A 14,534-nucleotide genomic window follows, 5' to 3' on the forward strand; every position below is an offset into this window, starting at 1 on the left:
AAAAATAAAATTTCATGGTATTCATCTTGGCAGTGATTCATAGATAAGACATCAAAAGCAACAGTAACAATGGAAAAAATAGACAAGTGGGCTATGTCAGACTAAAATAATAGTTAAAAGGCAACATCTCAATGACAGAAAAACTAATAAATTTGATATAAAAACTGTCCCTTGGGGCAGGCATTTGGCACAGTGGTTAAGGTGTCACTTGGGATGCCCGTGTCCAGTACTGGAGTGCCTAGGTTCATGTCCCAGCTCTGGCTCCTAATTCCAGCTTCTTGCTAATGGGCAGCCTAGGAGAAAACAAGTGATGGTTCAAGTGTTTGAATCCTTGCAAACTGCTTATGAGGTTGAGTTCCTGGCTCCTGGATTCAGCTAGCATAGCCCTGGCCATTGTGGGCATTTGGGGAATGAACAAGTATATGGAAGATTTTCCCATTCCCCTACCCTGCTTTTTGAGTAAATAAACACAATTAAAAACATAAAATGAAAGATCCCAAAAATAATCTTTAAAAAGTACATAATTTGTTTTTGGACCTAGTAATTTTCTTTCAAAGAAACCATACAGGCGGATAACAGATATATAAAAAGATGCTCAATATCACTAGTCACCAAGAAAATGCAAGTCAAAACCACAATGAAACTTCATCTCAATCCTGTTAAAATGAATACTACTTGAATGGGAGTGGAGGGAAGGGAGAGAAAGAAAGAAATGGAAAGACTTGATATTGGTGAAGTTTGGGGAAAATGAGACATTGTATGCTGTGAGTAGAGAAGAAAAATGCAACTGCCGTGGAATACAGAATGGAGGTTCATTAAAGAGTTGTTAATAGAACTACCGCATGATTCAGGTGTTTATCAACTTCTGGGTATTTATCCACTAGAACTGAAATTGGGATTGTGAAGGGAAGTTAGCACCTCTGTATTTACTGCAGCACCACTCACAATAGCATTAAGGTGGAACAACATAAATATCCATGGGTCAGTGAATAAATGACAATATTATTCAGCCTTTGAAAAGAAGGAAATCATGTAGTGTGTGATAGCATGGATGAATCATTCTTCTAAGTCCAAAAAGACACAGAAAGACAAATACTGCACACTCTCACTTATACAAAGTATCTAAAACTAGTCTAATTCATGGCAGAAAAAGAAAAAAACTACAGTTACCAGATGCCAAGTGAGGGGGAAATGGGAAGTTGTTTATCAATGAGTATTAAGTTCAGTTATGTGTAGCATTGTCCCTATAGTTGGCATTATCTTAGTACATGTATCCTTGAGAGTCTTTTTAGAGGTTAGATCTCATGTTAAGTGTTCCTACCATAATAAAAACTTTTAATTAAAAAATTCTGCTTTGAAAATAGCTAAAGAATCTGCATAGTCATTTCCCCAAAGAAAATACACATAACGGGGCCGGCACCGTAGCTCACTTGGTTAATCCTCCATCTATGGTGCTGCCATCCATATGGGTGCCGGGTTCAAGTCCTGGTTGCTCCTCTTCCAGTCCAGCTCTCTGCTGTGGCCCGGGAAGGCAGTGGAGGATGGCCCAAGTGCTTGGGCCCCTGCACCTGCATGGGAGACCAGGAAAGAAGCTCCTGGCTCCTGGCTTTGGATTGGCGTAGCTCCAGCCATGGTGGCCATTTGGGGAGTGAATCAACGGAAGGAAAACCTTTCTCTCTCTCTCTCTCTCTCACTGTCTAACTCTGTCAAATAAATAAATAAAAATCTTTAAAAAAATACACAAATGTCCACCAAGTATATGAAAATAACAAAGCAGTAAAGCTGTTTTATATTAGGTGGATAAATAATAAAAATTATAATAAAATCTATGAAAACATCAAAATACTTAGTAAAACTTGAACTTCTTAATTTATAATGCATTGTATTTCCCAAAATAGTTAGAAGAGATCTACCATCCACTGGTTTACTTCCCAGATGGCCACAATAGTCAGCACTGGCCCAGGCCAAAGCCAGGAGCGTCTTCCAGTTTTCGCACATGTGTAGCAGGGGCCCAAACCCTTGGGACATCTGCTGCTTTTCCTCAGCCATTCGCAGGTAGCTGGATCAGAAGTGGAACACCTGGGACACAAATTGGAGTCCATAGGGGATGTCAGCATCACAGGTGATGGCTTCACCTGCTATGCCACAATGCTGGCCCCAACAAGGTTAATTTTATTTAAGATTTATTTATTTATTTGAAAGGCGGAGTTACAGAGGCAGAGAGAGAGGGAGAGAGAGAGAGAGAGGTTTTCCATGCACTGGTTCACTACACAAATGGCAGCATTGGCCAGAACTGAGCAAATCTGAAGCCAGGAGCCAGGAGCTTCTTCCGGGTATAGGGGCCCAAGCACTTGGGCCATCTTGTGCTGTTTTCCCAGGCTACTGCAGAGAGCTGGATCAGAAGAGGAGCAGCCGGGACTAGACCTGGCACCCATATGGGATGCCAGCACTGCAGGCAGCGGCTTTTGCCTGTTGTGCCACAGTGCCAGCCCCCTACAAGGTTAATTTTTAAAGTGCTGTCTGTTTATAAATAGACACAAGTTTTATAAAATGAATTCAATCATTTCCTCAGGAAATGGATTAATATCAGATAACAGTTTGTTTGAAATTATGTAAAAATAAACATAAATTTTTTTAAAAAGTCTAATTTCTCTGAATATATCATCGTGGGTTTCCATTTTAATGATAACTGGATGCTTCCAAGTAATTTCAGATGAATTCTTTCCCTGCTAATGTTTACTAGCAATCATAGTTTTACACGGTGATGTAGTTGTGTTAAGCCATGGCAACAGATTCACAACATTCTTACTCGGGCTTGGAGATCTGGAGTCAGAAAGCAGCGAAGGATACTGGATTGAGAGTCACCACACTCAGTTCCACTGCTGTCTCCACTATTAATCTGTTTGCTTCAAGTATTTTTGTTCCTCAGGTCTCAACATTTTTTACAGTAAAGTAGGGGTCATATGCCACAGTTCCTTCCAATAATAAAAAATAAAGTTCCTAAGAATTGACAAGTCAAATAACATCACTTTCACTTGAGTTTATGTTGGCTGAATATTTTGATGAAAAAAATGATTTCTCCCAGTCATTTATCACTGAGTTTCAGTTCTCAAGGTAATTATTTTAGAAGCCAACTAGGCACCTACCTTTATCTCTATCACTCATCTATCCAGACTACAAAGTCTTGAAAGAGTATTTAAGTATCCTCATGCTTACTCACTATATGAAATATAAGCTGTAAAAAATCTTCCCACTTTTGTTTTTCTTGGTAATCTTTAGTCTGGGAAAATTTTAGACTGAAAATCTAGATGTTGTTGGAATATATAGCCATATGACCCTTATTTTGAGTTGTAGATATTAATATGCCATCAGTAGACATGGCCAAGGAAGATGCTTGCACCAGGGAAAGGACACTGAAAATAAAATCAAAAATTTTTTTTAATTTTTATTTTACTAACTTTTAACAGATTGAATATGATTTATAGATACAAATCCAAGAATATAATGATACTCCCTTCCTTCCTTCCCTCATTCCCACCCTTCTTCCTTCTAGATTTTTTTTAATTTTAATTTTTGAGGTAACATTTTAAATTTACATTGCAGTAAGAAGGCTTAATACTTTACCAGATAAGAATATTAACAAGTAAAATGTAAAAAGATTCTACTGGGAGTATAGTCAACGGTTATAAACAATAACTGAATGGAAAAATGACATTCACCCATAGATAGTTTTTTGTCAAGTAGTCATTCAAAGCTCTTTGAATAAAACATCTAAATATATCCTGTGTAGTTATAAGATAATAATTAGGTTCATTTAGATTGTAAGCAATTTCCCCTCAACAACCTCAACAATTTTTGTACAAGAGTAATTTTATGCAAATTACAGTGCAAATACATATGTTAATTTTTATACTCTATTAGTTACCAAAGATCAGGAAAAATGTATGATATTGTCTTTTTGGGACTGGCTTGTTTCAGTAAGTATAATAGTGTCCAGTTACATTCATTTTGTTGTGAAAGACAAGATGTCATTCATTTTTATGGCTGAGAAATATTCCATGATGTGTGTGTGTGTGTGTGTGTGTATACACATACATACGCATACCACATTTTCTTTATCCAGCTGTTGATTGATGAGCATCTGGGTTGATTCTATATCTTGGCTACTGTGAATTGAGTTGTAGTAAACATGGGAGTACAAGCAACTCTTTCATATGCTGATTTCAGTTCATTTTGGTAAATTCCTAGGAATTGAATGGCTTGGTCCTATGGTAGATCTATTTTCAGCTCACTGAAGAATCTCCATACTGTCTTCCACAGTTTCTGTGCTAGATTGCATTCCCACAAACAGTGGATTAGGGAATATTTTTCCCCACATCCTCACCAGAATTCATAGTTTTTTTTTTTTTTTTTTTTTTCTGTATGATGACCATTCTAACTAGAGTGAGGTATAAAACCTCATTGTGGTTTTGATTTGCATATCCCTGATGGCTAGTGATCTTCAGCATTTTTTTCACATGTCCCTTGCCTATTTTTAACTGTATTGTTTGTTTTGTTATTGAGTTTCTTGAGGACTTCATAGATTCTGAACATTAATCCTTTATCACTTTTAGTTTATTTTTTAAAGAATATAAATTTCATATGTACAACTTAAGGAATATGTTTAGTCTTCCCACCATACCCGCCCTCCCACCCCCACTCTCACCCCACTTCCTCCCTCTCTCCTTCCCAGTCCCATTCTCCATTAGATTCATTTTCTTTTTTTTTTTTCTTTTTGTTTTTTGACAGGCAGAGTGGACAGTGAGAGAGAGAGACAGAGAAAAAGGTCTTCCTTCCGCCGCAGCTGGCGCGCTGCGGCCGGCACACCGCTCTGATCCGATGGCAGGAGCCAGGTACTTATCCTGGTCTCCCATGGGGTGCAGGGCACAAGCACTTGGGCCATCCTCCACTGCACTCCCTGGCCACAGCAGAGAGCTGGCCTGGAACAGGGGCAACTGGGACAGAATCCGGTGCCCCGACCGGGACTAGAACCCGGTGTGCCGGCGCCGCGAGGTGGAGGATTAGCCTAGTGAGCCGCGGCACCGGCCATTAGATTCATTTTCAATTAACTTTTACACTGAAGACCAACTCTATGCTAAGTAAAGATTACAACAATTTGTGCACACATGTGCACACATACACAAAAACTGTTTGGGAACAAGTATCAAATTTAACTCTCATAACACAGTTCATTGAGGACAGACGTCCTACATGGGGAGGTAGTGCACAGTGACTCCTGTTGTTATTTTAACAATTAACACTCTTATGTATGACATCAGTGACCACCTGAGGCAACTGACATGAGATGCCCAGGCTATGGAAGCCTTTTGAATCCACAAACTCCATCAGTATTTAGATGAGGCCATTAGCGAAGTGGAAGTTCTCTCTTCCCTTCAGAGAAAAGTACATCCTTCTTTGACAGCCACTTCTTTCCATTGGGATCTCACTTACAGAGATCCTTCATGTAGAATATTCTTTTGCCACAGTGTCTTGGCTTTCCAAGTCTGAAATACTCTCACAGGCTTTTCAGCCAGACCAGGAAGCCTTAAGGGCTGATTCTGAGGTCAGAGTATTACTTAAAGTAATTGTCATTCTGTGAGTCTGTTGTGTGGACTGCTTCCCATGTTGGAACATTCTCTCCTTTTTAATTCTATCTATATAATTATCCCACACTTGATCCTACTTATAGGAACATTTTAATACTTAATCTTATCTATATGTTCACTTTAACACTTAATATCACTTTAACACTTAACACTTTTCTTTGTTGGGAGGATCTTTATTACTTATGCAATTTCTGTGTTGGTTATGGGTCTGTTTAGGTTTTCTATGTCTTCATGGCTCAGTTTAGGTAGATTGTATGTGGCTAGGAACCTATTCATTTCTTCTAGGTTTCCCAGTCTGTTGGCATACAGATCTTTGTAGTAATTTCTGATTAGTCTTTTTATTTCTGTGGTGTCTTGTTAAATTCCCTTTTTCATCTCTAATTTTATTGATTTGAGTCTTCTCTATCTTCTTTTTGGTTAGTTGGGCCAATGGTGTGTCAATTTTATTCATTTTTTCAAAAAACCAGCTGATCTTTTGTATTGTTTTTTGGATTCCATTTTGTGGATTTCTTCTCTAATTTTATTTATTTATTTACCCTTACTAGTTTTGGGTCGGTTTGCTGTTGTTTTGTAGATCCTTGAGATGCATTGATGGCTTATTTATTTGGTGCCTTTCCAATTTCTTGATGAAGGCACCAATTGCCATAAACTTTGTTCTTAACACTGCTTCTGCTGTATTTCATAAATTTTGATATGTTGTATTGTCTTCATTTATTTCCAGCAATTTTTGGAATTCTCTTTTGATTTCTTCTATGACCCACTGTTCATTCAGGAGCATGTTGTTCAGTCTCCATGTGTTTGCATATGTTCTGGAGATAACTGAGTTTCTGATTTCCAGCTTCATTGCATTGTGGTCCAAGAAGATGCATGGTATGATTTTGATTTTTTTTTAAATTTTCTAAGACTTGCTTTGTGGCCTAGCATGTGGTCAATCCTAGAGAAAGTTTTGTGCACTGCTGAGCAGACTGTGTATTCTACAAATGTAATATGAAAAGTTCTGTAGATATCTGTTAGGTCCATTTGGTCTATAGTGTCAATTAACTATGCTTTTCCCTTGCTGATTTTCTGCGTGGTTGATCTGGCCATTGATGAAAGTGGGGTATTAAAGTCCTGCATTACTATTGTATTGGAGTCCATGTCTCCCTTTAGATCCCTTAACATTTCTTTTAAATAGCCAGATTCCCTGTGATTAGGTGCATATACATTTATATTGGTTACATCTTCCTGTTGAATTGATCCCTTAATCATTACATATGCCCTTCTTTGTTTCTTTTAACAGTTTTTGTGTTAATGTCTATTTTGTCTGCTAGGATGGCTATACCAGCTCTTTTTTGGTTTCTGTTGGAATGGGATATCTTTTTCCATCCTTTGACTTTCAGTCTACATGCATGTTTGTTGGTGAGTTGTGGTTTTTGTTGGCAGCAAATAGATGGGTTTTGTTTTTTAATCCATTCAGCCAATCTAACTCTTTTAATGACAAGGAGAGAGCATAACTGCTCAGTCTTATGTCTATTCATGAGCTGATAATCACTGCATAGTGACAAGTCATAGGTAGACTTTGGAGGAATGTGTCCAGTTAACCATGATGTGCAGCTAGTTTTTATAGAGTAATTGTAAACCATAGAGCTAATTTTGCAGTATGTGATTCACATGTAATTTACCACCATAACTGAAATCATATTATTAGGTAACCAAACCATGGTAGCTAAAATCCATGCATATCAGAACCTTGCAAAATGAGAAGTGTGTGTGTGTGTGTGTGTGAGAAAGAGAGAGAGAAAGAGGGAGAGAGAGATGGAGAGAGAAAAGAACACAGAGAACATCATAACTTAGGATCAAAAGAAGGGAAGAAAATTTGTACAAGAAACGTTGATTATTTGGACTATATCAATGTTGATATCTATCATACAATGTTCTGGAATAAATTCAGGGCTGCTCAAAGAATAAAAAATAAACTAAATCAAGCTAAAGAGATTTAAAAATAGTTTAGAGAATGATGTCAACTGGTATCTACAAGGCTCAGGAGAATGTGGTTTGTGATGGTTGAGCTCTTAAATAGCAAACTTCATTGAAAGTGATTTTTAATAATTATTTTTATTCTTTCAGTGATCCTGAAAAATAGCTAGTAGAGATAATGCATATGTGAGAGAATATATTTGTTCTTAAGATATACAAGTCAAATCTTTTAGATATGAAGTGTCTGCAACCAACTTTAAACAATTTAGCAAAAAACCAGTAGAACTATAGATATACAAAATACAGATAAAAATGACAAAATATTAACAGCTGGTAAATGTAAGTTAAACAGGTATAGGTGTTTATTACACTATTCTTTCCAGAGTTATATAGGTTTGAAACTTTGTAAAAAGAAAAATTTAGGAAAATAAAGCATCTATAATGTTTTTAAAATAATTACTAAACAGAAGTTGTTTGGAAATTCTGGACTTTATTCATTGTTTGCTTTAGTGAGATTCAGAGGAAAATACATCAGTTTGACCATTTGTCTATTCTTTGCTTTTAGCATTAAATATTTACAGCTGTCTTTTAGAAGGATAAAGGCTCTGATGACTGTGTGTTGACAGCTCTTTATCTTAGTAAAAAGTTAATGAAAATAGCTCTGGTTCAGAAAATAAGGCAGTTTTAGCAGCCAGATAAAAGATAGTCTTTCCTGTTTATAGTTAGTGTTTTACAAAACAAAAAGTCTTATTCCTATGCTTCACATGGTGATTAGCAACTAGTTTATAACTGACCATCACTGTTGATCAGTCCCCTCCTTGATCATATAAGACTTGAGGTGTGAATGTGACAGTCTGACTCTGCTAGTCCCCTCAGCAGGAGGAAGTGTGGTACCCAGGGAAAAACACTCTAGGATTTCTGAGGAGAAAATATAAGCATGGCGAAGTACCTGAGGTTATGCTGAAATCTCAGATCCCCATACATTTGAGGCTTCAGGCTGTGCTAGCATCAAGAAAACTTCTTGAGATCCAATAATCCCATCAACTCATCTTCCTGTCTTGTTTTTCAATTTTTAAATTTATTTTCCTCTACTTGAAAGAGTGAGAACAAGAACTAGCGAGAGAGAGAGAGAGAGAGAGACAGAGAGATTGGTCTTCTATCTACTGGTTCAATAGCCCCCTGACAGGACAAGGTAAAGGGAAATCCAGAAGCCTAGAACTCCATCCAGGTCTGCCCTCCTCCAGGTGGCAGAGGACTAAGCCATCATCTGCTGTCTCCCAGGATATGTTAGTAGGAAGTACAATCAGTAACAGAGATGCCGGGACTTAGATTGGGATTCCCATGAGGGATAGGGACATCCCTAGCCACAGTTCAACCTGCTGTTCCACAATACCCACCCTGTTCCTGTCTTCTTAGTGCTGGTTATTCTCTTTTTGTAAATTAATTATCTGGTCTTCTCTTCCTTGCTCTGCTCACAAAGGAGGCTGAACTCTATGGTCCACATCAGTTGGTCTCCTTTGCCAAATGCCTTTCAGTCTGATTCGGCCAGTAGATGACTGGAAAGAGATTGGAAGGAAGAAGGGGAAAGATATTAGGATGTTCCTTTTCCACTTGTTGTCTACTCTGAGTTGTGTTTCTGGCAGTACTGGGATCCTTCCAGAACTGCAATTCTTATTAGGTAACACTCCTCACTTCCATGGTGCCAATTGTCACCACACTCCTCGTGATCCTTCAAGCTTAGGGGTGCAATGGCTGATTTTCTTCCTAGTTGCTGGGTGCCTTGATAATTCATGTTCACTATTGGTTTTCCTAACCCTACTCAAACCCTAATGAGTAGTCTCTTCACTTGAGTTTCCGAATGACCAAGACCCTGATGGATACTCTGATCATCTCTCATTTTCTTTACCCTCAAGCCATTCCATGCTCAACTTCTACACTTTCTATTTTACACCATTTACTTCACTATTGACACTTGACATTGTGTAGAGAACCATCCAGTGGTTAACAAACTTCTCTGTCTTCACACTCATCAGAGAATATACCTTGCCTCCTGCCTTAACTGAAAATTACATCCCTCCTGAGGTACTTCTTTTCCTACAGCCTGCTTGTGAGAAATAACTTATCACCCCACAGCCAATGTGTTGTAGGTACAAGGGCAGTATTCCAAATTATCTTTTCTTCCCATAGCTGTTTGCAAAATAATATCCTAGCACCCTCTTTTAAAAGTAACTCCTAGGGGCCAGCGCCGTGGCTCACTTGGTTAATCTTCCGCCTGTGGTGCCAGGATCCCATATGGGCGCAGGGTTCTAGTCCCAGTTGCTCCTCTTCCAGTCTAGCTCTCTGCTGTGGCCTGGAGGGCAGTGGAAGATGGCCCAAGTGCTAGGGCCCCTGCACCCACATGGGAGACCAGGAAGAAGCACTTGGCTCCTGGCTTCGGATTGGTGCGGTGCTGGCCATGGCGGCCATTTGGGGAGTGAACCAATGGAAGGAAGACCTTTCTTTCTCTCTCTCTCTCTTTCTCTCTTTCTCTTTCTCTCTCTTTCTCTCTTTCTCTGTCTTCCTCTCTCTTTCTCTTTCTCTCTACCTGTCAATAAAAAAAAGTAATTCCTATTTGGAGACTCATAGCATAGAACCATAATTACCTGTTCTCCCTTTTCTTGCTATGACTTATCTACTCTTCATTCTTTAAGAATATTTTCATTTAGATCAAAGTCATCATCTCTCATCATTATCATAGAGGATGTCAAACTTTATTGATCCAGTCAATGTCATTCAAGTTTGTCTCTATCTCGCTGCTGTCAAACACATCTAAGGTGGTAAGTCTGTCCCCAGTTGCATGGAAGAGACTTTTAAAATGACAGTGGTTTAAACAAGATACAGATTTCCTTTTCGATCTTGTACAAGTTCAAACTGGTATGTTGGCTCTGCTCCAGGAAATCATTAGAGGCTAGACACCTGCCTTATTGCTCTACCATCTACAGATTGCTGCTCTTATCTGCATGGACACCGATAGCTCCCCAGCTGTCTGCACGTCAGTCAGCACTAAGGGTGACAAAGGTAGGAGAGATCATGCTTCTTTCAGGGGCATGATTAGGATTGCAATCCAGTGTCACTTCTTGTTTGCTATTGACTGGAAATTAATCACGTGGCCACATGAAACTGTAGGGGAGTCTGGAAGTACATTATTTATATAAGGTATCTATGACTAAACTTTATACAAAGTTTATTAGGTAACACTCCTCACTTCCATGGTGCCAATTGTCACCACACTCCTCGTGATCCTTCAAGCTTAGGGGTGCAATGGCTGATTTTCTTCCTAGTTGCTGGGTGCCTTGATAATTCATGCTCACTATTGGTTTTCCTAACCCTACTCAAACCCTAATGAGTAGTCTCTTCACTTGCTAAAATACAAGCCGGCACAGCTAGACTTTATACAAAGGTATTTGAAAAAGTTATTAGAAAATGACATTAAAATATTGGTTCATTTTTGTGTACAAATTTTTGAAATCCATGAATGATTTTTTATAATGCACACTTTCTGTCAACTTTTTGAAGATCCTATTCATTGTAAAGGAAGAAAGCGGAGAAGGTATAATGGACTACAACTAAGTTTCTGACACATAACAAATCCTAGACCTTGTCATCACCCAAAACTATGTACTATGAAATATTTAATCCTCTAACAACTACCTCCTGACTACACATCCTTTTAAGTCCAACTAAGTCATTTGTGCATAAAGAAAAAACCCACCCTTTATCCTCCATATTATTTCAAGTTTTCAAACAAAATTTATAGCAAGCAGAAATGTCACTGATCATTTCTCTCTTACCTATTAATTTCTTTTCAACATTTATCTGGAAAGATTCTAGTTCTGAATGAACCCAATTTTCTACCTTCTCTTTCCCTGTGTGTGGATAGCCAAATTCCCACAACCACAGGAGTTGTTCTATAATGTGTTCTGCTTGGCTCTCAGTGTTGCCTAGAAATCATTGTTGATGTTTTTCACTTGCTTCAATTTTCCACAGTAAATATTTTGCTTTTCTTAAGCCCTTTGTTTCATAAGCTTTCCTCTATGTCCAGGAGCTGCCTATATTCTTTTCTGCTGCTACTATCACAATTTTTCCCGACTTCAGTGGCTTAAAATGGCACAAATTTATTTATTTATGTGAAGGGGATAAAGAGAAGGAGAGCACCTTACCCCCACCGCAGATTCATGATACACGTACCTATAAAGGCCTCAGGCTGGGATAGAGGCCAGAGCCAGGCATCAGGAGCTCAATCCAGATCTATATGTGTGATGGGGACCCAATAACTTGAGCCATCACCGCTGTCTCCCCCAGGACACCCTAGTAGGAAGCTTGAGTCAGAAGCTGGAGATTTGGGACATGGACATCCTAGCTGGCATCTTAACTACTAGGCCAAACACCTGCCACCCTTGCCAACCCCCGCCTTTTGCTTTTTTTAAAATGCCGTACAAGCATCAGACACTTTATAAAAAGCATATTTTGAATTTCGACCTTTTCACAGGCCAACAGTCCACAGTACAATGCTCCATGGCAATGCTAAGCAGCAACAGCAACCACAGCCCCACGATCCAGAGGGTGAAAATGGACACTCTACAGTATACTTGGTTGCTGAACTACAATGTGTAATAGGTTTTGAAATCATTTCCAACTTATGATATTCTCAATATATGTGGATTTATCAGGAAGTAACCCCATTATAAACTGAAGAGCATCTGTATTCCTATTCACCTTGGCCCAGTTAGTGAATTTTCTGTTTATCTAATGTTTCGAACAGACAAAAATCACACAAAGGCAAATGTGAAATTTGTGTTATGGTCCAAATCCTAATTTTATCAATTGTGTTGGAATAAACTCCCATTTTCAAAAAGAAGTATGGAAATATTGCATGTTCTGAATCTATTTTGATAGAAAAATTTAAATGATTATTTTTTAATTATTGATGTATTCAAACTCATTGCTACCATTTTATGTTCCCTGTTATTCTGTTTTTCTTCCCTCTCTGTGGTCTGTTGAATTTACTAAGTTCCTTTTCTTTCTTTTTTCTTTCACTATTTAGGAAATAATTTTATATCTATTCTTCTTGTTGCCACTCTTAAATGTTTAACATGCATAGTTAATCTATTCCAAAGTTAGCATGCCTATGATTCTACCCATGTATCTGTGAACACTTAAGCATTCTCTAAGAAAACATTTCCCATCTTCCATAGTACTGTAGACAATACAATTCCACCTTGTCGTAAACATTTTTATTATATTTTCTAGTCAATCATTATCAGATTTACTACTGTGTTTCACAGATGTCTTTCCTATTCTTGCCTCGCACTCCCTCCCCACCCCCCCCTTTTTTTTTAGTTCAAGTTGCTTCCTACAAAAATACATCCTTAAAAATTATCTCAGGATAGGCCTGCAGGCAATACACTTCATTCTGGAAAGATTTCTGTTTATTCCTTCCTCTTGAGTGATCATTTTACTTGACGTAGAGCTCTGCATGGCCTCTTCCTCTTCAGCACTTAAAAGATGTTACTTTCTTGTCCATGACGTCTGCTGTTGACGGGAAATCTGCTGTCAATCGGACTGTCAGACATTTATAAATATTCTGTGTTTTCCTCTTTTGTAGTTTTTAATCTCCCTGCAATATCCTGACGTCTGAAGTTTTACTACAGATTGTCTAAGTATGCACTGCTTTTACCCATCCTGCTGAGACTCTCGAGTGTCATTTCTCTCCAAAGACTTGGAACTGTTTTTAATATTGGGAAAATGTACAGTGTTATTTCTTCAACATTGTCTCTCCCCAGCCTAAGTCCCCCCTTGAATTCTTTGTAGATGTGTGTTGAAGTTTCCCTTAGATGCTTCGTATTTCTTGGTTTCTCTTTCATACTTTCCATCTGTTCATCTCTCTCTGCTGCATGCTGGCTAACATCTTCACATATTCTTTATGTGACAGCTATCTGTAGTTAGGCTTAACCTATTCATTCAAGTTTTTTTTTAATTAATCAAATTGAATTACCAAGTCATCTATTTTTCATTATTGATAAATATCTGCACTAGCACTCAATATTTTATTCTTCTCTTGATTCTTGAATTTTCTAAACAAGTTTGTTTTAAAGGTTTTTATTTACTTATTTGAGAGGTAGAGTTACAGAAAGAGGGAGAGACAAAGAGAAAGGACTTCCATCTGCTGATTAACTCCCCAAATGTCCCCAAGGGCCGGAGCTAAGCTGATCTGAAGCCAGGAGCCAGGAGCCAGGAGCTTCTTCCATGGGTGCAGGGTCCCAAGCACTTGGGCCATCTTCCATTGTCTTCCCACACCATCAGCAGAGAGCTGGATTGGAAGTAGAGCAGCTGGGACTCGAACTGGCACCCATATGGGATTCCAGTACTGCAGGCAGAGGCTTACCCTTCTATGCCATAGTGCCAGCACCAACAAATTTATTTTATAATTTGTGTTAGAATGCTTTGTTACCTGTGAATTATTCGAATTATTTTATTCTCTTGAATTTTCTAACTTTCTCCCTAATGGAAAGGCGTATTTACCATCACATGGCTTCCCTGTGTACTTTGATTTTTCACAAAGCCCCTCTTCTGCAGGAATGTTTCCCATGGTTCATCCATCACAAGGGAACTCGTGCAGCATCAGCTTGAGGTTCTGACTTTTCAGGACTGATTATTTGCCCAGCTTTGGTTCACAGTGGATGGCCTGTTTTATGCTCATTCAGAGATCTGGCAGCCTTGTCTGTTATCCAACTTCATACAGGAGGCTCCATTCCAACCTAAAACCTTTGGATTAAGAATGAGCCTTTATGGGATTCCTTAGTTCCCTATTCTTCTCTTGGTTCTTTGGCTTCAGTGCTAGCTTAGCATCCTTATTCTGCTTTTTGTCTTCATTTCTAGTTCCTGGAGCTTTCC

Source organism: Oryctolagus cuniculus, chromosome 2, assembly GCF_051225735.1.
Source record: "Oryctolagus cuniculus isolate XC-2025 breed Fujian yellow rabbit chromosome 2, ASM5122573v1, whole genome shotgun sequence".
Taxonomy (NCBI): Eukaryota; Metazoa; Chordata; class Mammalia; order Lagomorpha; family Leporidae; genus Oryctolagus; species Oryctolagus cuniculus.